Below are 17,607 nucleotides of genomic sequence, written 5' to 3'. Positions count from 1 at the left end.
CAGAATTAACTATAGTTTTGTGCATGCTTATTATAATGTATAATAAACATAAAGGTAGGCTTATTATAATATATAATTTATATATATATAATTAAATAGGTATATTTGTGTATGTTTATTCAATGTAAGTTTTTCCCCTTTGGGCTGTACACTTCATAAGATCACAGACCATATCTAGCACGCAGTAGATGCAATAAATAGTTTAACCATGTAGCATGCAGTAGGATGCAATAAATACTTGTTGAATCAATGTTTTGTCCAAGCAAAGAAATTGAATAATGATGGTCAACATGTATTTAATATTTAATGTAACCGATTCTTTGTGAAATGCTATATAGGGATTCTCCCACTTGATCCTTGCTGCAAGTCCTAGGTGGTCATTCTTAACTGCTCCCATTGTAGAGGGAGGAAGCTGAGGCTTAGGAAGGTTAAGGGACAGACTCATGGCCACATGGCTGCAAGTACCGTTGAAATCCAGTTCTATCTGTTTCAGAAGCTTATGCCATTCAAGACTAGTTGATACACTGCATAGTTGAAGATTGTGAGATGTCCCAGTTCAGCAGTATTTCTCTCTGCAATATTGAATGTTTTCTTTCTTTCTTTTTTTTTTAAGATCAGAGTCTCGCTCAATCGCCCAGGCTGGAGGGCAGTGGGCAGTGGTGCAATCTTGGCTCATTGCAACCTCTGCCTCCCAGGTTCAAGCGATTCTCATGCCTCAGCCTCCCGGATAGCAGCTAGGACTACAGGCGCACACACCACGCCCAACTAATTTTCTGTATTTTGGTAGAGATGGGGTTTTACCATGTTGCCCAGGCTGGTCTTGAACTCCTGAGCTCAGGCAGTCTACCCTCCTCGGCCCCCCAAAGTGCTGGGATTAAAGGCATGAGTCACTGCGCCAGGCCTCAAACATTATTTCTAAGGAAAGCCATCACTTTTTAACTCAAGTCTTAAGAAAGAAGAATTACTTACGAATTACTTATGAATAACAACAGTAATAGTAACATTAGTAATAGAAAAGTAATAGTAAAAATTCTCTTTGCTGTGTATTAGGTATTTCACTAAGCTCTTTGTACAAGTTAATTCATTTTATCTGTATAACAACTCCATACAGTAGATGCTCTTACTATTCCTGTTTTACAGATGAAGAAACAGGCTCGCAAAAGTTAAGAAGATGTTAAATAACTTACCCATGGTCACACAGCTAGAATATAAGAGAGAACACATTAATAAATTACTTTAGAACTTCTTTCTGAAGGTCAGTAGGAGCTAGAGACTCAAAATTCCTTTTTTATGTCTTATGACTTTTATTTTTATTAATTTTATTTTAATATTTTATTTTATTTTATCTGCAATATTTTGAAATCAGGAGGCAGTCAGAAAGCAAGAGAAGAGGGATCACCAGGACTGTGAGTTTTTAGAGTTCATAGATTACGCCACATGAGGCATTTCTATTCTACAGACAAGATGCTGCCTGTAGGTGTTGCTTTGAATTTTATCTATAGACATAAGACGAAAGAACTTGCAGGGATGTGGAGATGTGGAGAGCTACTGCACATCATCTGTGTGCAAAATTCGCTGGGGGGAACTGATAGTTGAGAAAGTTCCAGGGAAAATTCTGGCTTTCAGTTGAGGGTGGTCTGCAGCTGTTACGGTTTTTAGCTCCCTGGCGTTCCATTTTGGCTTTTGCTCTTTCCCCCCCATTACATTCAACAAGAAAATAGACACTCTAATGTGATCATCAAAGCCCAGCTAAGATTTCATAATCACCAATTGGTAATCAATATGAATTTCTGGGTGTGCTAAGTCACTTGATAGATGTTATTTTCTTCATCATACTCCCATTTGGATCCCAGGAATGACTCAAGAAATTTGCTGCTTTCCTCAATTAAAATGGAAACAATTTTGCAATTGTTTCTTTGAGGGAGGACTGGCTTTATAAGAAGGTGACTTAGAAGGGGTGGTTTTCTGGGAAAGAGATTAAACTATAGTATGGTCCTAACTGGGTGTTTTAAATAATGCTGACATATTTTGTTGATGCTGGCTATTTTATTTGATTGCTATCCGTTCTGAAGTCTTCCCCTCCTTTTTCCTTCTTTGAAATCTGTTGGTTACTATGGAAACAGTGTTGTTTTGGGTTTGGGTGGAGCTGTATCCACAAATGCAGTATAAAGTCATTTATAAAATGGGTTAATATTTATTCTGGCTGGGCATATATGGAACTTGATGTAATGATAATCATGATCACACATGCAGAATAAATTTGCAGTTTTATTGTTATTTTCTTAGTCAGTCTAAATGTGTGCCATTTTGCTTGGAATGCACTCTCATTTCCTCTCTGATTTGGATATTGCCATTTACAAGCCAACACCCTGCGCCAGTGGAATTGCTCTGAGTTGGAAGTACTCGACAGGCCTCAAACATCCCTGGGTCCAAATTCTCATTGAGGAGAGTGACTCCTGAGATATCTTTTGTGTCCTGCTCAAACACCGGCATGCCAGCTTGGTCCTGGTCCTGCTCCTTTTTCTCTTTCAGATCTTCTGTAAAGTGGAGTTGTCTGGTGCGTCTCCTTTCACACTGATGCTTGTGTCAGCAATGAAGTACTGTTCTTGAAAACCTCACATGATTCAGGATGTATGAAAGAGAGTCCATGAAAGAGTCAGGACAGTGACTTTTCCAGGCCCCAGGGGGAGAACAAGGAAAGGGTAGGGATTTTAGAAGGGCTGCAGAGGTGATCCATGGCAATGATGAAAGGATGGTGAATAGATCTTTGTAGAAAGGTTAAAGGAATGGAAACTACTTAACATACAGAGGAGAAGCCTGGTTGAGGGGTTGGTGGGAGTTTTAATGTCTTTATACATAGCAGAAGGAATTGTAAGCAGGGGGCTGTTCACCCTGCTATTCTCCAGAGACCTAACATTAGAAAGATATCAAGAGCAGGTGAGATCCCTGTGTGATGTGAGGACATAGGAAGAGTCTTATAAGGTGGCTCAACTCTGGAACAGGACAGTCACACCAAGGAGAAATGTTGCGGCCCCTCACCTTCATGTCAGTCAGGCGTACTTACTGACATTTGGTGGCTGGGTTGCAAATCCTGTTGGAAGCCAATCAGTGACTTTAGATGACCCTTTTGGAATTTCTTACAGACTCCCAAGTTCAATTTATGTCATCAAATTGTGACTGAATTTTTGAAATTTATTTTTTCAAACGTTTGGACATACTTTTAACTCCCCAAAAATGAATACAGGAATGTTAAAAAAACAAAAACAAAAACCCCAAAACAAAAATATTACTTCTCCAAGGATTAAAAAATCCTACCTAATGAGGACTGTTGGAATGATCAGGTATCCTGATCTTAAATTTAACAATACTGTGACCCTTTATGGTACCTTAGATAAGGTTGGATCTACTTTTCCAAGTCGATTCAGCTAAGAAGAGTTTTGGTAGATCACGAATAGACTTGTAACCTTCTGGAATCCATGGAACCTTGGAGATTGTCAGGAGTGGTGGTTCACAAGGCGTGGTCCCAGTACTGCAGCATCACCATCGTCTGGAAATGTGGTAAAAGTGTGTTCTTGGGTCCTATTCCAGACCTACTGAGTTAGAAACTCTGAAGGAGAGATCCAGCTATCTTTGTTTTAATAAGTCTTTCAGTGTGAGAATTACTGGCCTCCACCATCCCTCATTTACTTAGAACATTAGCATAGTAATATAAAGTTTTGGGCTAATTGGCAGTCTTTGTCATTGTTACCATGGTGACCAATTAACCTGGCTCACGAAAAGGAAAGTTTTTTAGCCACAGGCCACTCCCAGCTATCTTATAAAGATGTCTTCTTCCTTTAATAGAAGCGCTGTCTGGCATGGCCGAGGCCACACCTTGACCAAGAGTAAGGAGGAAGTCCCTGGATAAAGGGCTGCCACGTCTTAGAATCATCTATTAAAATAATTTTTATCAGTCATTTGTTTGGGGGGAGATTCCATTTGTCCACCACCCACCCACCTACCCATGTATCCTTCTATTAGCTTGTCTGTTCATCCATCTACCCATCCAATCACCCGACAATTCTTTGTTGAAATCCTACTTTGATCCAGGTACTGTGTGGTGAATGAAGTAAAAGGAGGAAATTATCATCCTCTAAACATTACTGGTGTATAGATGTATGTGTGTATGTGTTCTATATGTATGTGTATATGTATATGTGTGCATATGCATATGTGTGTATGCATGTACGTGTATGTATATGTTCATTACATACATATGCACATACATACATACATATATAATATATATTTATGTTTTCTCAAATTCGTATCATCTGTGGTGTCCAAAGCCCAAATACCCAATCACTTCCTTCAGCATTTTTCCTTTTGTTTTTCTGGCCTTGGGCTAGCTCTCCAACTCACTAAATTCTCCTGCAGTAATGTGAGTTTTCTCATTGAAGCTAAGTGTTCATTAAATTGTAGAGACAAACAAAATGTATCCAAGGATAAGAATCACTTGAGGAACACAGATGTCATCATTCCTGCCATGTGTCTGTGTTATAGAGCTTGTACCTGCGTCTCTCATGTAGCACTAGACGGTGAGGAGAGGGAAGATGCAACCGCCTGCCCTAGGCAGTGCCCTTTGTGACCTTCCCGACGGTCGGATGTGTCTTTCTACTTTCTCCTTGTAGACTCCAGTGGGTCCCCACACTCGCGGCTGACTCAGCATCAGACTCCGCCTCCATTGTCCAGTGTTGTTTTCTGTACCCACCCCCTGAGTATTTTCTCAATGGAAGAGGAAGAAAAAAAAAATCCGCTGAAAACAATCCAATCCCGATCAGATTCGCATAGCATAATAAACGCTTGTTTGGACATTGCTTGGACTGTCATTTTAGCAAGAATCTTCTGTTTGATTAAATAGCTTCTCTGTTATGTATTGAACAAAATGAAATGTATGTCATAACAGATATAACTAGATGATGACAACTTTCCTTGACTGTGAATTTCATTAAAGATATACATTTGTGTTGTATCCCTTTGAATGACAGAAGTTGACAAATAGCTGGGGAAAGTTGTTTTCTAGAGAAAAGTTAGCAGCTCGCCTGTTCAGATTTTCCCAGCCCCAAGACAAAAATAAGGGCAGGCCAGGAAAGCAGGAGAGGTTGGGAGCCGTCGAGCAGCAGTTGGTGGTGGAGAGAAGGCAGAGGAAGCATCCTTGGAAGGTCTGGGGCAGGCTTAGGATGGGCTGGCGTCTGTTTCCACAGGGGTCTGTACACTCTTGTGCCTGGTTGTCAGCTTTATAAATGTTTAGTTTTATCTGTCCAGCATGTTGCTTAGATCAGTGGTCCACCACCTTTTTGGCACTGGGGACTGGTTTCATGGAAGACAGTGTTTCCACGGATGCGAGAGGTTGGGGGAGTGGTTTCCAGATGAAGTTGTTGCACCTCGGATCATCAGGCATTAGTTAGCTTCTCATAAGGTGTGCACAACCTAGCTCCCTCGCATGCGCAGTTTGCAATAGGGTTCGCCCTCCTGTGAGAATCCAGTGCCACTGCGGATCTGACAGGAGGCGGAGCTTAGGCAGTATTGCTTGCTTGCCTGCCGCTCACCTCCTGCTGTGCAGCCCCGGTTTCCAGCAGGCCACAGACTGGTACCCATCTGTGGTCTTCGGGTTAAGGACCCTGGCTTAGATGAATGGAAGGATGGATTTGCTCTTTTGTAAAACTCTTTTTTGAGCACCTACGCTGTGCTAAGACAATAGTGAATGAAACCAGGTGCAGCCCCTGCTCTTGTGGAGCATTGCATGAATAAACATAAGATTTCAGTGCCATTTTCAATGATGGAAAACAGAGGCTGTGGGCCCTGCATGAGGGCCTTTGGCTTGGATTTCACAGAGCAGGCTCTGGAGTCGGACGGCTGAGGTTAGACAACTTCCTGATTGATCCATGATAAGTAAAGTCCTTAAGCACCCAGTGCCCCAGTTTCCCCATCTGCTGAGTGGAGATCATATTAGTCTCCACTTTGTAGCATTGTTGTGAGGAAGGAGATGACAATTGTAGGCTGGCCCTTTTCTAAGTGCTTATAATAGCTCTCTGGATCCACACATGGTGGAAAACCCTATGAGGCAGGTGTTACAGTCTCCATTGTACAGATGAGGAAACTAAGGGCTAGATGTCAGGTAGCTCCTATGAGGTTATGCTTATGTAAGGGGAAGAGGGACGGTTTGGAGACTGAACTTGGGGCAGTCGGGTTTACCATGTCTGCTTACTCCCCCGCTTGGCAGAAAGTCAGTCCTGTGTGTGTGCTACCTTTGTGATGCCTAGTCAAGGGGCCCGGCTTCCCTGAGGAAATGACTGTTGAGCAGAGATCAAAGAGGCCACTTGCCTTGGGTCATCCCCCCACCTTGGGGATGAAAAGGGTAGAGCAGAAGCCAGTGTGCTTCCTGGCAGTGCCTATGCAGAAAGGCCATTTCGAAAGTGCCAGGTGGGGAGGAGAGGGCATCGTTCTGTTGGGCTTCTTGACTTCCCAGCTCCCAGGAGCCAGAGGTACCCTGGCTCCAGTCAACTCCCCAAAGAGGCCAAGCATGGAACAGTGGTAACTTGGCCTCTGATTCACCTTTCCCTCCCAGGAGAGCGCTCCAACTTGTGTGGGGCCTTTCCGGAGACATCTCCGGGCCCTCTTAGGAGGTTGCCAGCTTTGGCAGTCAGCGAGAGCCCCATACTGGGGGTAGCCGGGCATTCTCTGGGGATGCCCGTCATCTGCTCCCGGCTTGTAGACCTGTAGGCAGTTACTTTGTTTTCCTTCTTTTTGTTTTTTTGAGATGGGGTCTCGTTCTGTTGCCCAGGCTGGAGTGCAGTGATACGATCATGGCTCACTGCAGCCTCTGCTCAGCTGTTCCTCCCACTTCAACCTCCCAGGTAGCTGGGACTACAGCATGTACCACCGTGCCCAGCTAATTTTTAAATTTCTTGTAGAGATGAGGGTCTCCCTAAGTTGCCTAGGTTGGTCTTGAACTCTTGAGCTTAAGCAGTCCTCCTGCCGTGGCCTCACAAAGTGCTAGGATAGAGGCGTGAGCCACCATGCATAGCCTGTTTTCTTCATTAGTGTACCTCATTTACAGATTGGTGAACTGGACACTCAGCCTTTGCAGAAATGTATGTTTGATGCCCCCTCTCCATCCTGCTCAGGCTGGATCCCCTCTTACCAGTGCCTCCTTCCTGGCCAGCATCCGTTCTTCCATTATTACAAAATACATGCCTCTGCAGGAGCCGTTCTTGGTTCTGGACTTTGCCTGTGCATATCAAGCATAGCCAGACAAAACCTCCAGGAGGTGAGTGATTGAATTGTGCTGTGTTTGGGGTCAAGACGCAATCATGGTAGCTATCCTTGTGGCTGCTTTCTTGCTTTCATTAAACAGTACCTTTATTTCAGGGACCACAAAGCATGGTACAGGCATTGATTAAAAGTACAACACCCCTGTAAGGTAGAAGTTGTTTTCAATGTCCTCATATCTTGCGGGGAGAGACGCCAGCCTAGAGAATCTCAGTGTCACCGTTCATGTCAGGCAATTAGGAGAGCCTGTTGCATGCAGCTCCTGAGTTCAGGGTGTCTTCCCTGCCAGCAGGGCCCTGAATGTTCCTGAACCTGTGGCCGTGTGGCAGATGTGAGCTGTTTTCCAAAGGTGACCTGTCGTGGGTATTTTCCCTCTTGGTGAGGTTTTGAGACAGAGTCTCACTGTATCACCCACGCTGGAGTTCAGTTGGTATGATCTTGGCTTACAGCAACCTCCGCCTCTGAGGTTCAAGGAATCCTCATGCCTCAGCCTCCTGAGTTGTTGGGATTACAGGCACATGCCACCACGCCCGACTGATTTTTTTGTATTTTTAGTAGGATCAGGGTTTCACCATGTTGCCCAGGCTGGTCTTGAACTCCTGACCTTAAGCAGTCTGCTCGCCTTGGCCTCCCAACGTGCTGAAATTACAGGTGTGAGCCACCACACTCGGCCTCCTTGATGAGTTCTGAGGTATGAGAGTGACAATCACAGAGAGAGGAGAGGCCTTCTCACCAAGGGGCACAGAGGCCAGGAGAAGAAGCTCAGAGTTAAGTCAGGCGCTGGCCTTGCAGGCAGGCACCTTCCATGTGAAAATGCACACTTGGTCCATTGATGGGGAATAGGAGGTGGTCTTATTCATGGTGCTGGCTTTGGCATAGCATTGGCATTCGAGAGAAGACCTGGGGTGACCAGCCTGCTAGGGCAGGTTCAACAGTAAACTCAAGTCAGGAGTATATATATGGCTGTCCTTTATCTGGACCAAATGAAGCTACGTCACACACAAATAAAAAACACATAGGCGGTGGCTGGTTTGGATTTTCCTTCATTGGATGATTAGAATACAATGGAGTTAACACGGAATTTCTTCTTTGTCAAGTCCAGATATCTGACATAGATGCAATGATTTACCTCTCACATTTAACTGATTTTTAAATCCTACGGAAGATTTGGCTGAAGATACCCAGTGAAATTTCAACTTTACACGAACGGGTTCTCACTTATTTTATTCTGTTTTAGAAAGTTGAACGGTGACTGGAGCTTACCAAGAAAGATAACTTTATCTGTGGAGTTGACCCATCACGGATACATGATTCTGTGAGGCCAAGTGAACCTCCGAAAAGCCTAGTGCATTCCAGAAGGCAGGTGGAAGGTGTTGTTTGAAGTGAACCGTATTTTATTTTTCTCGAGAAATTCTTGAGCTGATTCTGTGACGTGAACATCTAAACAGAGTAACCAGATTCCAACTGCATGACTGGAATGGGTTTACATATTCTTCTTGTCCCCCCTTTCAAACAAAATGGTAAATAACTTAATTTCCAGGCCAATTCAGCATTCCCATTTTTTACCCTGATGAGTCTCATTTTAATGAGCAATTTGCTTTATGCAGTTGTGCATTAGCGAAGTGTTTCCTGATTTTATGCAGCAAGTGTTTATGTGCAATCCTGTAAGGCCTTCATCTTGGTGACTTCCTTTCTCTACTAGTGAACTGTTTAAGGCAGACAATGTCAACACCAGGTAGAGATAGTGCCAGTTTTATGGGACATTCTTGTTAACATTCAGATAGCCTTGATTCTCCCCTCTGGCTAAAGGGAGAGCCAGTGATTCTGGGGAGGGCCAGGTTCTCTCAGTGTTAATCACTCTTCCTTAGAATGCCAAGCTCTGCTAATCTCCTCTTGATGGGGTAACTTTACATTGTGATGTCAGAGTCCTGTGGCCCTGTAGGCAGTGACCTTGTTTTTCTCCTTTTTTATTTTTTGAGACAGGGTCTCATTCTGTCGCCCAGGCTGGAGCACAGTCATACGATCATGGCTTATTTGAAACTGATGTCTTAACCCTGCAGAATCTACCATGCTCTTACTATGTTGCATGAGGTCTCCTCGAGCACTTGTTTCTGGGTAATTTGTCAACCTATGTTTTTAGATATGATGTTAGTTTGACTTTTTACACGGAATGAGAATAAGATCATCAACCCACTTTATTCTAATATGAAACAAAAGCCATTGTGACTGAAATAGAGAGTTCTGTGTGACTCACACCGCCATAAAATATGCTTTGTACACAGAGTTCCAAAGAGATTTATAACTTTTAGGCACCATTTTCTTATAGCTTGTACTGATTAAACTCAAGAATGGACATAGTCTTTTTTTTAACTTCCCCAAGATAAAACTAGTACCTCCCTCTGCACCCAAACAAACAAAAACTTCCAGGCATTTAGTTTTAAATCACAGATTCCTAGATGATACTGCCCATCTCTTTATTGTGATTGTTCCAGTTGTTTTTTGCCCTTCAGCTTGTTAGAGCTATTCCCAACAGTCAAAGACACCACCATCAGATAATTGTAAGAAGTGAATTTGGCTTAATTCTACACATTCTTCTTTCAGCTAGAGATGGTATACAATCAAATTTTGCTGAGCTTACATGGCTGCTATTTAGAATGATGAATTCTCCCAACTACCAGTGTATAAGACTCTTATTTTCTCTTTCTCTATTTTATGTTAAACTTGTCTATCTGAATGTTGACAATATACATTTCAGACAGGTTAGCATTGCCCTGTGCTCTGATGGAAACTTCCAAAAATGAGATTTATTTCAACTTTTAAAATACTATTTGTGTCCTTAAAACCCTCACTCTGGCTGGGCACAGTGGCTCACACCTTGTAATCTCAGCACTTTGGGAGGCCGAGGCAGGTGGATCACAAGGTCAGGAGTTCAAGACCAGCCTGGCCAACATGAGGAAACCCCATCTCTAATAAAAATACAAAAATTAGATGGGCTTGGTGGCAGATACCTGTAATCCCAGCTACTCGGGAGGCTGAGACAGAAGAATCGCTTGAACCCAGGTGGCAGAGGTTGCAGTGAGCCAGGATTGCACTACTGCACTCCGGCCTGGGTGATAAGAGTGAGACTCTGTCTCAAAAAAAAAAAACAAACAAAAAAACCCCTCACTCGTCTAGACCAACTAAATGGTTTGCCAATATCAAGAAGATGGGACCTGATACATTATTTTAGGATCCAATAACACATAATATTGCTTCTTAAGTTCTAATGGCTGAAAAAAAGAAGCAAATCAGCTTTCATTTCCTATGAAAATTGAAAGCAGCTTAATACCCTGATTAATTATCTCATTCCTCTGAAATCATCATATATAGTCTTTTTCATGCTTGCCTTTCTTAAAAACATAAGGAAACAAATGTTTCATTTTAGCTGTACTTGAATTTGGAGGTGAAAATACTTTAATTTTGAATGGAATATTTATTTGTGATGAAGGGATTTTTTAAAAAAACAACAACCACCCTGTATCTATTACATGAGGGACACAAGACGAAGAGGGAGATTGCTTTTGGCGTTCTGTTTGTGACAATTTCACAAATCTTTATTAACTGGGAATAGTAAAAAAGCTGCCTTAGAAAGAGAACTAAAGAGACTCCATCATCTGTTCCCCTGTAGGTAATTTTTACACCTTTTTCAGTATTTAAATACTTCTTCACTGCTAGATGTCCATCTGTATCCCCCTTCTCGGGTCTCAGAACTAGTGTATGAAGCATGACCTTGTAACTTGCTTTGTTTATACATCTGTCAGGACAATATGTTATCTCTCCTTAAAAATGCAAATGTGCTTCTTGCAATCCAGAGCTCTTCAGTCAATAAATAAATTGAGGTAAAGACTGTACCTAATACCCATTTAATTTAAATTCATTTTATAAACATAAAGACGCCTTTTAAGAGAAGCTTTAATTCCTACTAGCACCTTGATTTGTGGTTACCATGGAGAATCAAATCTGTCATTTGACAAGAAAAGTCACCCATTTATGACAGCACTTTATCTTGTCTCTCCAGGGGAAGAAAATGTCAAAAGTGAGAGCAGAAAAAAATAAAGCCTTGAAACACCAGAATTTCTTGATTTCATTTTTATTATTCAGCTATCATATCCTTTCTGATAATAGCAACTTGGTGAAAATAAATAATGTTCCTACATTAAAATCAAATATTTCCTATTGGAATGGACAAGGTTCTTTGTGACTGTCAGTGCTGTGAAGTCTGGCAAGAAATAGTGTTATTAGATAAACCTACAGTGCCCAAATCCCATTTTCTTTTCATTATAGTGTCAAAATAATTATACCTGTGTAATTTGGGTAAGAAATTGCAGAATAAGTAAAATGGTCCATTGCAAGAGCTTGCTTTAAGCTTGTGTTCCTTACAGGGTGGGGCTTCTACCAGCTAAAGAAATAAATGCTAGGGGAAAGTATTTTCGTTTGAATAAAGATGTAGAGTAGGTCTTCCATATTATTTGCTAAATGGATAGGTAAATGCTATATTCTTTTATTTTGCTCACCTACCTATTTTGCAAATCAGAGTAAAAAGGCAGAACATTTTACCTTGTCAAGCACAGGAATATTACACTTTCCCAAAATTAAAAAAAAATATTTCATTTGATCTGATGCTGGTTTGGGGCTTTTGAAAAGGGGGTTGCACCTTGAGAATTTGACAGTATGTAAAGTTTTGATCCAGGATGATTTCTTTATAGCTTGACATGTGTCTATGCAATGTGTGTATGTGGACATGTACACACTGGAAGGATTTTTGCCTGCATGCTGCCTTCCTGGTTAAACTCTTTTTTGAGATTTGCATTGTATTAAACAAAAATGTTGACATTCTGCTCACATAAGCACATGAAAATCATCTGGGCTGCATCTTTCTTGAGGGGCAATGTTTTTGGTTGTTGGAGTATTACATAGCTTGATGTGGTTCAGAAGCGAAGTAATCTTGTATCAATGAGATAGCATTGTAATAGCAAGCTCTTTAGTAAAGGTTTAGTGTAAATATCTGACTGGTAGGGGAGCTGGTTTCTGGAGCAGTTGTGCCTCTGTGAGATTACGAAAATGGAGAGAAAAGAAAGGGCTGAACTCTAATTTTCCTGAAATTGGCGCGTGGTGCTGGAGTCGTAGCCAATACTGGTTGAGATGTGCTGCAGGGAAGCCTGGAGCACAATAGTCCCTGTCCTGTGTGCCCATGTGGGACACTGGAAAACGGAGTCTGTTTTGCTAAAAAGAAGAAAGTAAGGAGAAGGAATGGCTGAAACTTGTAGCAAACAAACCTACCCATAAATATCAATAAAATCTTATTTCCCAGGCATGTCTTTCGAGTGCTTTGATTGTGCATGTCAGACCAACTGCAGATTTTGACCCAGCGGTCGAGCCATTTCCCCTAGCATTTTTGTGTACAGGAGTTCTCAATTGCTGCGGTGTGAGACATAGTAAACTAAAATGTGCTTTAGAGGGAAATGCGCTGTGAATCTGCAAAAGCACTGTAATTCAGAATTAGTGCTCTCTTGTTTCACACTGCAGAGTCCTTTTGGTCTTCTTCTTTGATAAAGTTCTTGCTTTAATTTCATGGGGGTAGAGATGGAGAGGTGGCTCAACCCCCCAAGGACTTGGATCTCTTTTGTGATGACAGGATATTTTAGGTATGTACCTGGCAGAAAGAGAGGATTTGTTTGATTTTTGGTGAAAAGTGGTCCATGCTAATTGATAGTAAAATTGCAACGTAGCACAGTCATTGTAATTTACCTAGGTGTTTTAGGATCGCGTAGGTACAGCAGGACTGCATATTTTCTTGAACACAGTGTGTATAAATTTATTAGGTTCACTTTTTTTTACTTAAATTTTATTGGATTGCTAATTTTGAAAATGGTATTGATGCACAAGTATATGATGATACAAATATGTTATTAATATCACTTTAACCCTGATTTCTGTGGATTTCTAGATGCTTTTCTTTTTTCTTATTTTATTTTTAAGTTTCATAGTGAGGATTAGCAAAGACATTTAAGAACATGGCAAAGATGTGTGAATGAGTAAACTCTGTCTTCAGTAGCCCAGCATTCTGTCAGCGCTCTCCAAATACCCATCTTTATATCCTAGCATGAGAACCCATCTTTGTGTATTCTCCTGTCTTTAAGGGTAATTGACACATCTCTCAGATAAGTTACCAGGACAATCTTTTTCATATGGGGCATTTTCTATGGCAATAACCTGCTAACACTCCTTCTTTAAAAATAAAGCCACTTATATGAGTTGACAAAGATATATTGCAAAAAAAAAAAAAAAAAAAAAAAAAAACAACTACCAACAACTGAGTTTCTGATATCCTATGGATTGCTTCTGAGCGTAGAATTACCCCACTGTTAGTAATAAAAATACCTAGCATGTCTGGCACTAACTAGATGTCAGTTATTGTGTAATTTGGGTATCTCACAATGTTTCTGTGAAGTAGGAACTGCTCCTGTCCTCCTCTCCCAGAGAAGAAAGTGATGTCAGAGAAGACAAATACATTGTCCTGAGTCCCAGAGTTAGTGCAGAGAGGAGTTGGGAACAGGTTTCCCACAGTCTCCAAGAGAGAAAAGAAAAGGCTGAGTGTTAAGGGGAACATTTAAAATAAACATTGGTTCTGATTCTCATGTTAACAATTTGTATGTGAAATATCAGCTCCGTACATTGTGAACTGGGTCCCATGTGCTGAAAAATTCGAGATGTATAAGAAAACCCGGCCCCTTCCATCTAGTGGAGCTTCGTTGCTTCTGCAATATTGAAAGTAACAGAAAACCTTATTTACATTTCAGAAATAGTTTCCTCAAATTTCCTGTTTTGCCCGATGTTTGTGTGTATGTCCCCTCTCTTTCTCTTTCTCTGTTGTGCCTGCTGCCCTGTGCTGTGCAATAAAACAAGGGCGACGCGTTTGTTGATTTCGTAAAGTATGTCCCATGTATCTTTGCTAGGGAAGGACTGTTGCTACCTCCCCCAAATACTTTAATCATCTGAGGAAGGGCAACTATTGTTCTTTCCACAGACCTTACCTCCTTTCCCTCAGTTTGGCATGACTTTTTGGCTGTGTTTTTGGAAATCCTTTGTCTGTCCATGTTACTTTACCTGAAGACTTGCTTCATTGTGTTATTAATGACGTCAAATTATAGTCATGTTTTAATAACTTAATTGCACAAAAAAGAACACTTTAAACTGAAAAGCGAAATATGGTGTGTTTATTAAACCATTCTTGCATATTCCTGCAGATCCGCAATGGCAGATAAAGCATCTCACCGCATACCCATCCATAACTATTACTAGTAGCTCTTTTCTTTCTCTTTCTTTTCTTTTCTTTTCTTTCCTTTTCTTTTCTTTTTCTCTTCTTTCTTTCTTTCTCATTGGGGAAATTGCAACCATTGGAAGTGTGATCCTTTAAAATATTTTGACTCTTCATATTAACAAAAAACATTTGGGCTTCTACTCCAGAATTGAAACTTGGGCCTTATTTAAGAGTATGACATGGGAGAGGTACCCAGAAGCAAATGTATCTTGTTTCTCTCTCAGGTGGCAATTAGTTCATTCTTTGAAATACCACCCCATCCAACATTTAAGAGTTTTCTTTATTTGTTTTATGAAGTTTGTATCAAAAGCAGTCTTTTCTTAAACATTTAAATGTAGGACCCCTTTAAGAGCTACTTTTCAAGTTTTCTTTAATTAAAAGGGACGGGTGTTTAATGACTAAAAGCTAACATATAATGGGTTATTTATTGCTGCTTGTTAAATTAGTTGGAGTTGGTTTGGTCCTAGACAAAGTGACTATTAGATTTAAGCAGAGTGCTTTTGGTCTTTAGCTGGTCTGTTTTTGTTTGAAGTAGTCTATACATGGGGATGTACTCTCAGATGTATGCCTCTGTATTTTAGAAGTGGGGAGGATGTGTGCTTGTGTGGATATCTCCACGTCCGCCTGTCATTTTCTATGAAGAAGAGTTTAGCACTGAAAACATGTGTGAGTGCATGTGTTACCGAGAATGCACACATTTCCTTTTTGAAAAACTGGCTATTTGTAAAGAGATGTGTATCATTCCTAAGAATTCCAGAACCCTGCCCCAGCTCCATTCACTTTAGGGCATATACAAAGTTATGCCATGCTTTTTGAAGTTTTTGTAAATTATTAGGTTACCGTATGTTGATCAGTTTAACAGTATATTGAAACCAGCCCAAGAAGCAGCACAGAGGAGATGCACATTTGAAGTTGCTCAGTGGTTTGCAAACTGGAGTGGACCCCAGGACTGCCTGAGTGTCCATGATTCTAATTCAGTGGGTCTGAGAGAGATGGGGCCCAGAAATCTGTTTGGTGGTTGTTGTTGTTGTTGTTGTTTTCTTTGTTTCTTTTTTTTTTTTAAACAAGTTACTCTGATGATTCGAATCCAGGCATTCTACAGACTTTTACATATGTCCTGGAAGTTAGGGAGCGTTCCTTACCATCTCCCCATCAAGAACAGCTGCATCATAATTCTTCTAGAGCACGGTGCTCCTCAGACCTTGGGGTGCATGGAGGCCAAGCTTCAGATCTTGTCAAAATGCAGATTCTTGTTCAGTAGGTCTAGGGTAGAGGCTGGGACCCTGTGTCTTCCATGATGTTCATGCTGCTTGTTGAAGCCACGCTTGGAACCTCAGGGTTCTGTCATTTATATTCTGGAGTTTCTGAAAATAAAAGAAAAATTCTAAAGCAACTCTTTGGGTGCTTTTTGTCTCTGTGGTTTTCTATCGAACACCTGTCTCTCTCTGTGCCTTAGCCCCTGCTTCAGTGGGTAACCACGTCTGTGAACACTAAGGAGCATTTTCACAAAAGGTGATGAAAATACAGATGATGTGCCTCATGTATACGGAGGCACAGTGATTCTAGATGAGCCCTAGTGACCCTAGCTCTGATCACGCTGTAGGAATGCAGTTCTCTCAGCTGGACTGGGGTACTTTAGGATTCTTTGGAGATGCTTTCTCTTACCTCTTCTGTTGCTACTGTTATGTAACAGAATAGAGCAAATGCAGTTAAAAACTCCAGGGTCACTGGAGAGGGACATCTTACAAAGGGGTGCAGAGGGTGGTAAGAGAAATAGCAGTCCAGCTCAGGATTTTCCTGCTAAAGTATAAATATTTGCTTTGTACGGTATTGGACAACAGAAGAGGTGGTTTAGTGGAAATACTCAAAGTCCTGCCAGGCCTGTTTCAGAGTTATAGCCCCTTAAAGCTTGATCTGTTCATTGTCTTAAGCACAGATGTCTGGTTCATAATGAGTTTTTAGGATATTATCTCTTTGCATTAAAAGGGATGAGAAGAATCTTTCTGTAAAGACTTTATATTTTTATCTCTAGAAGGCAGAAGCTATTAGGATGTGAGTACCTGAGTTTAGTATATATTTGTGAATTCCCTTTACTCTTGGGCTCTTTGGAAGAGCAGTGTGATCAGAGGGCTTAACTGTAAATGTCATCAGCATTTTGGGGATGGTATTTATTTCTTCAATGAGAATAAGATTCCAGATCCCAAAAATGCTATTGATAATCTCAGTGAGTTTGGACAGGATAGGAAAAGAGTTTGGTTTTATTTGTTAAGAGGCAGGAGTTAAACCTCAGTGAGTTTGATGAGTCTGTCAGTACCAGACATTGTTTGCGCCTGTGTTGAAATCCTCTCACAGCCTAGCCTTTGATGCAGCCAGTAGGGCTGCCTGGATCACACTGCAAATCTGCTTTAGCTGGTAGGATAGCCAAGGTAACTAGGTCTCAAAATATTCATGTGCATATATCATTCAGCTTGAATATTGCATCTGATAATTGGACCAACTATTCCTTTGCCCAGTAAACATTATGAAATGGAGTTGGTAGGATACAGTTTGGGGAAGGGACCTTTGCTTTATTCTTGGTGTCTGTTTAGTTGGCTGGTCTTGGCATTTATCATGAAGCTATGTATATCTGTATTTCACTTTCTAAGGAAATCAGAAACTAGGAAGTGTGGGGACATTCCTTAGTACTGGCCCAAACGTCACCAAGGATGAATAGGATTGTAGAATTTGTGTCCTAGAAGTAATGAGAGGTAAGCTGTATTACAGGGGGCTCAAACTCAAATTGTTATGGCAGCCACACAGGTAATTTAAAAAAATTGAGCAGATGGGGTGAGAAGAGTCAAGAACCAGGCAGCACAGTCTCTATTTAAAGGGAGCTGTTGCTGCTCCACTCCAGCCAGTTGTTGTCAGGCCTTTGGGCCATATTGTTGGATTTTCTG

General features: G+C 41.2%; 1 protein-coding gene across 8 annotated transcripts in view; it reads left to right on the top strand.

Annotated features, from left to right (window-relative positions):
• FOXP1 (forkhead box P1) overlaps positions 1 to 17,607 on the top strand; it is a 632,958-nt gene that overhangs the window by 117,364 nt on the left and 497,987 nt on the right. Inside the window, exon 1 of one of the 8 annotated variants that reach the window (XM_032289647.1) lies at positions 2,536 to 2,702. The exons of 6 other annotated variants lie outside the window; for them this stretch is intronic. The gene's annotated coding sequence lies outside the window, so the exon portion shown is untranslated. Of the gene's footprint in view, positions 1 to 2,535; positions 2,703 to 10,421; positions 12,996 to 17,607 lie in introns of those variants that run through there. One more of the 8 variants, XM_032289646.1, reaches the window with a different exon arrangement.

Source organism: Sapajus apella, unplaced genomic scaffold (genome assembly GCF_009761245.1).
Source record: "Sapajus apella isolate SASKATOON/1434 unplaced genomic scaffold, GSC_monkey_1.0 scaffold23, whole genome shotgun sequence".
NCBI classification, from domain to species: Eukaryota; Metazoa; Chordata; class Mammalia; order Primates; family Cebidae; genus Sapajus; species Sapajus apella.
Note: the sequence above shows the minus strand (reverse complement) of the source record. Positions and strands in the feature narration are given on the sequence as shown.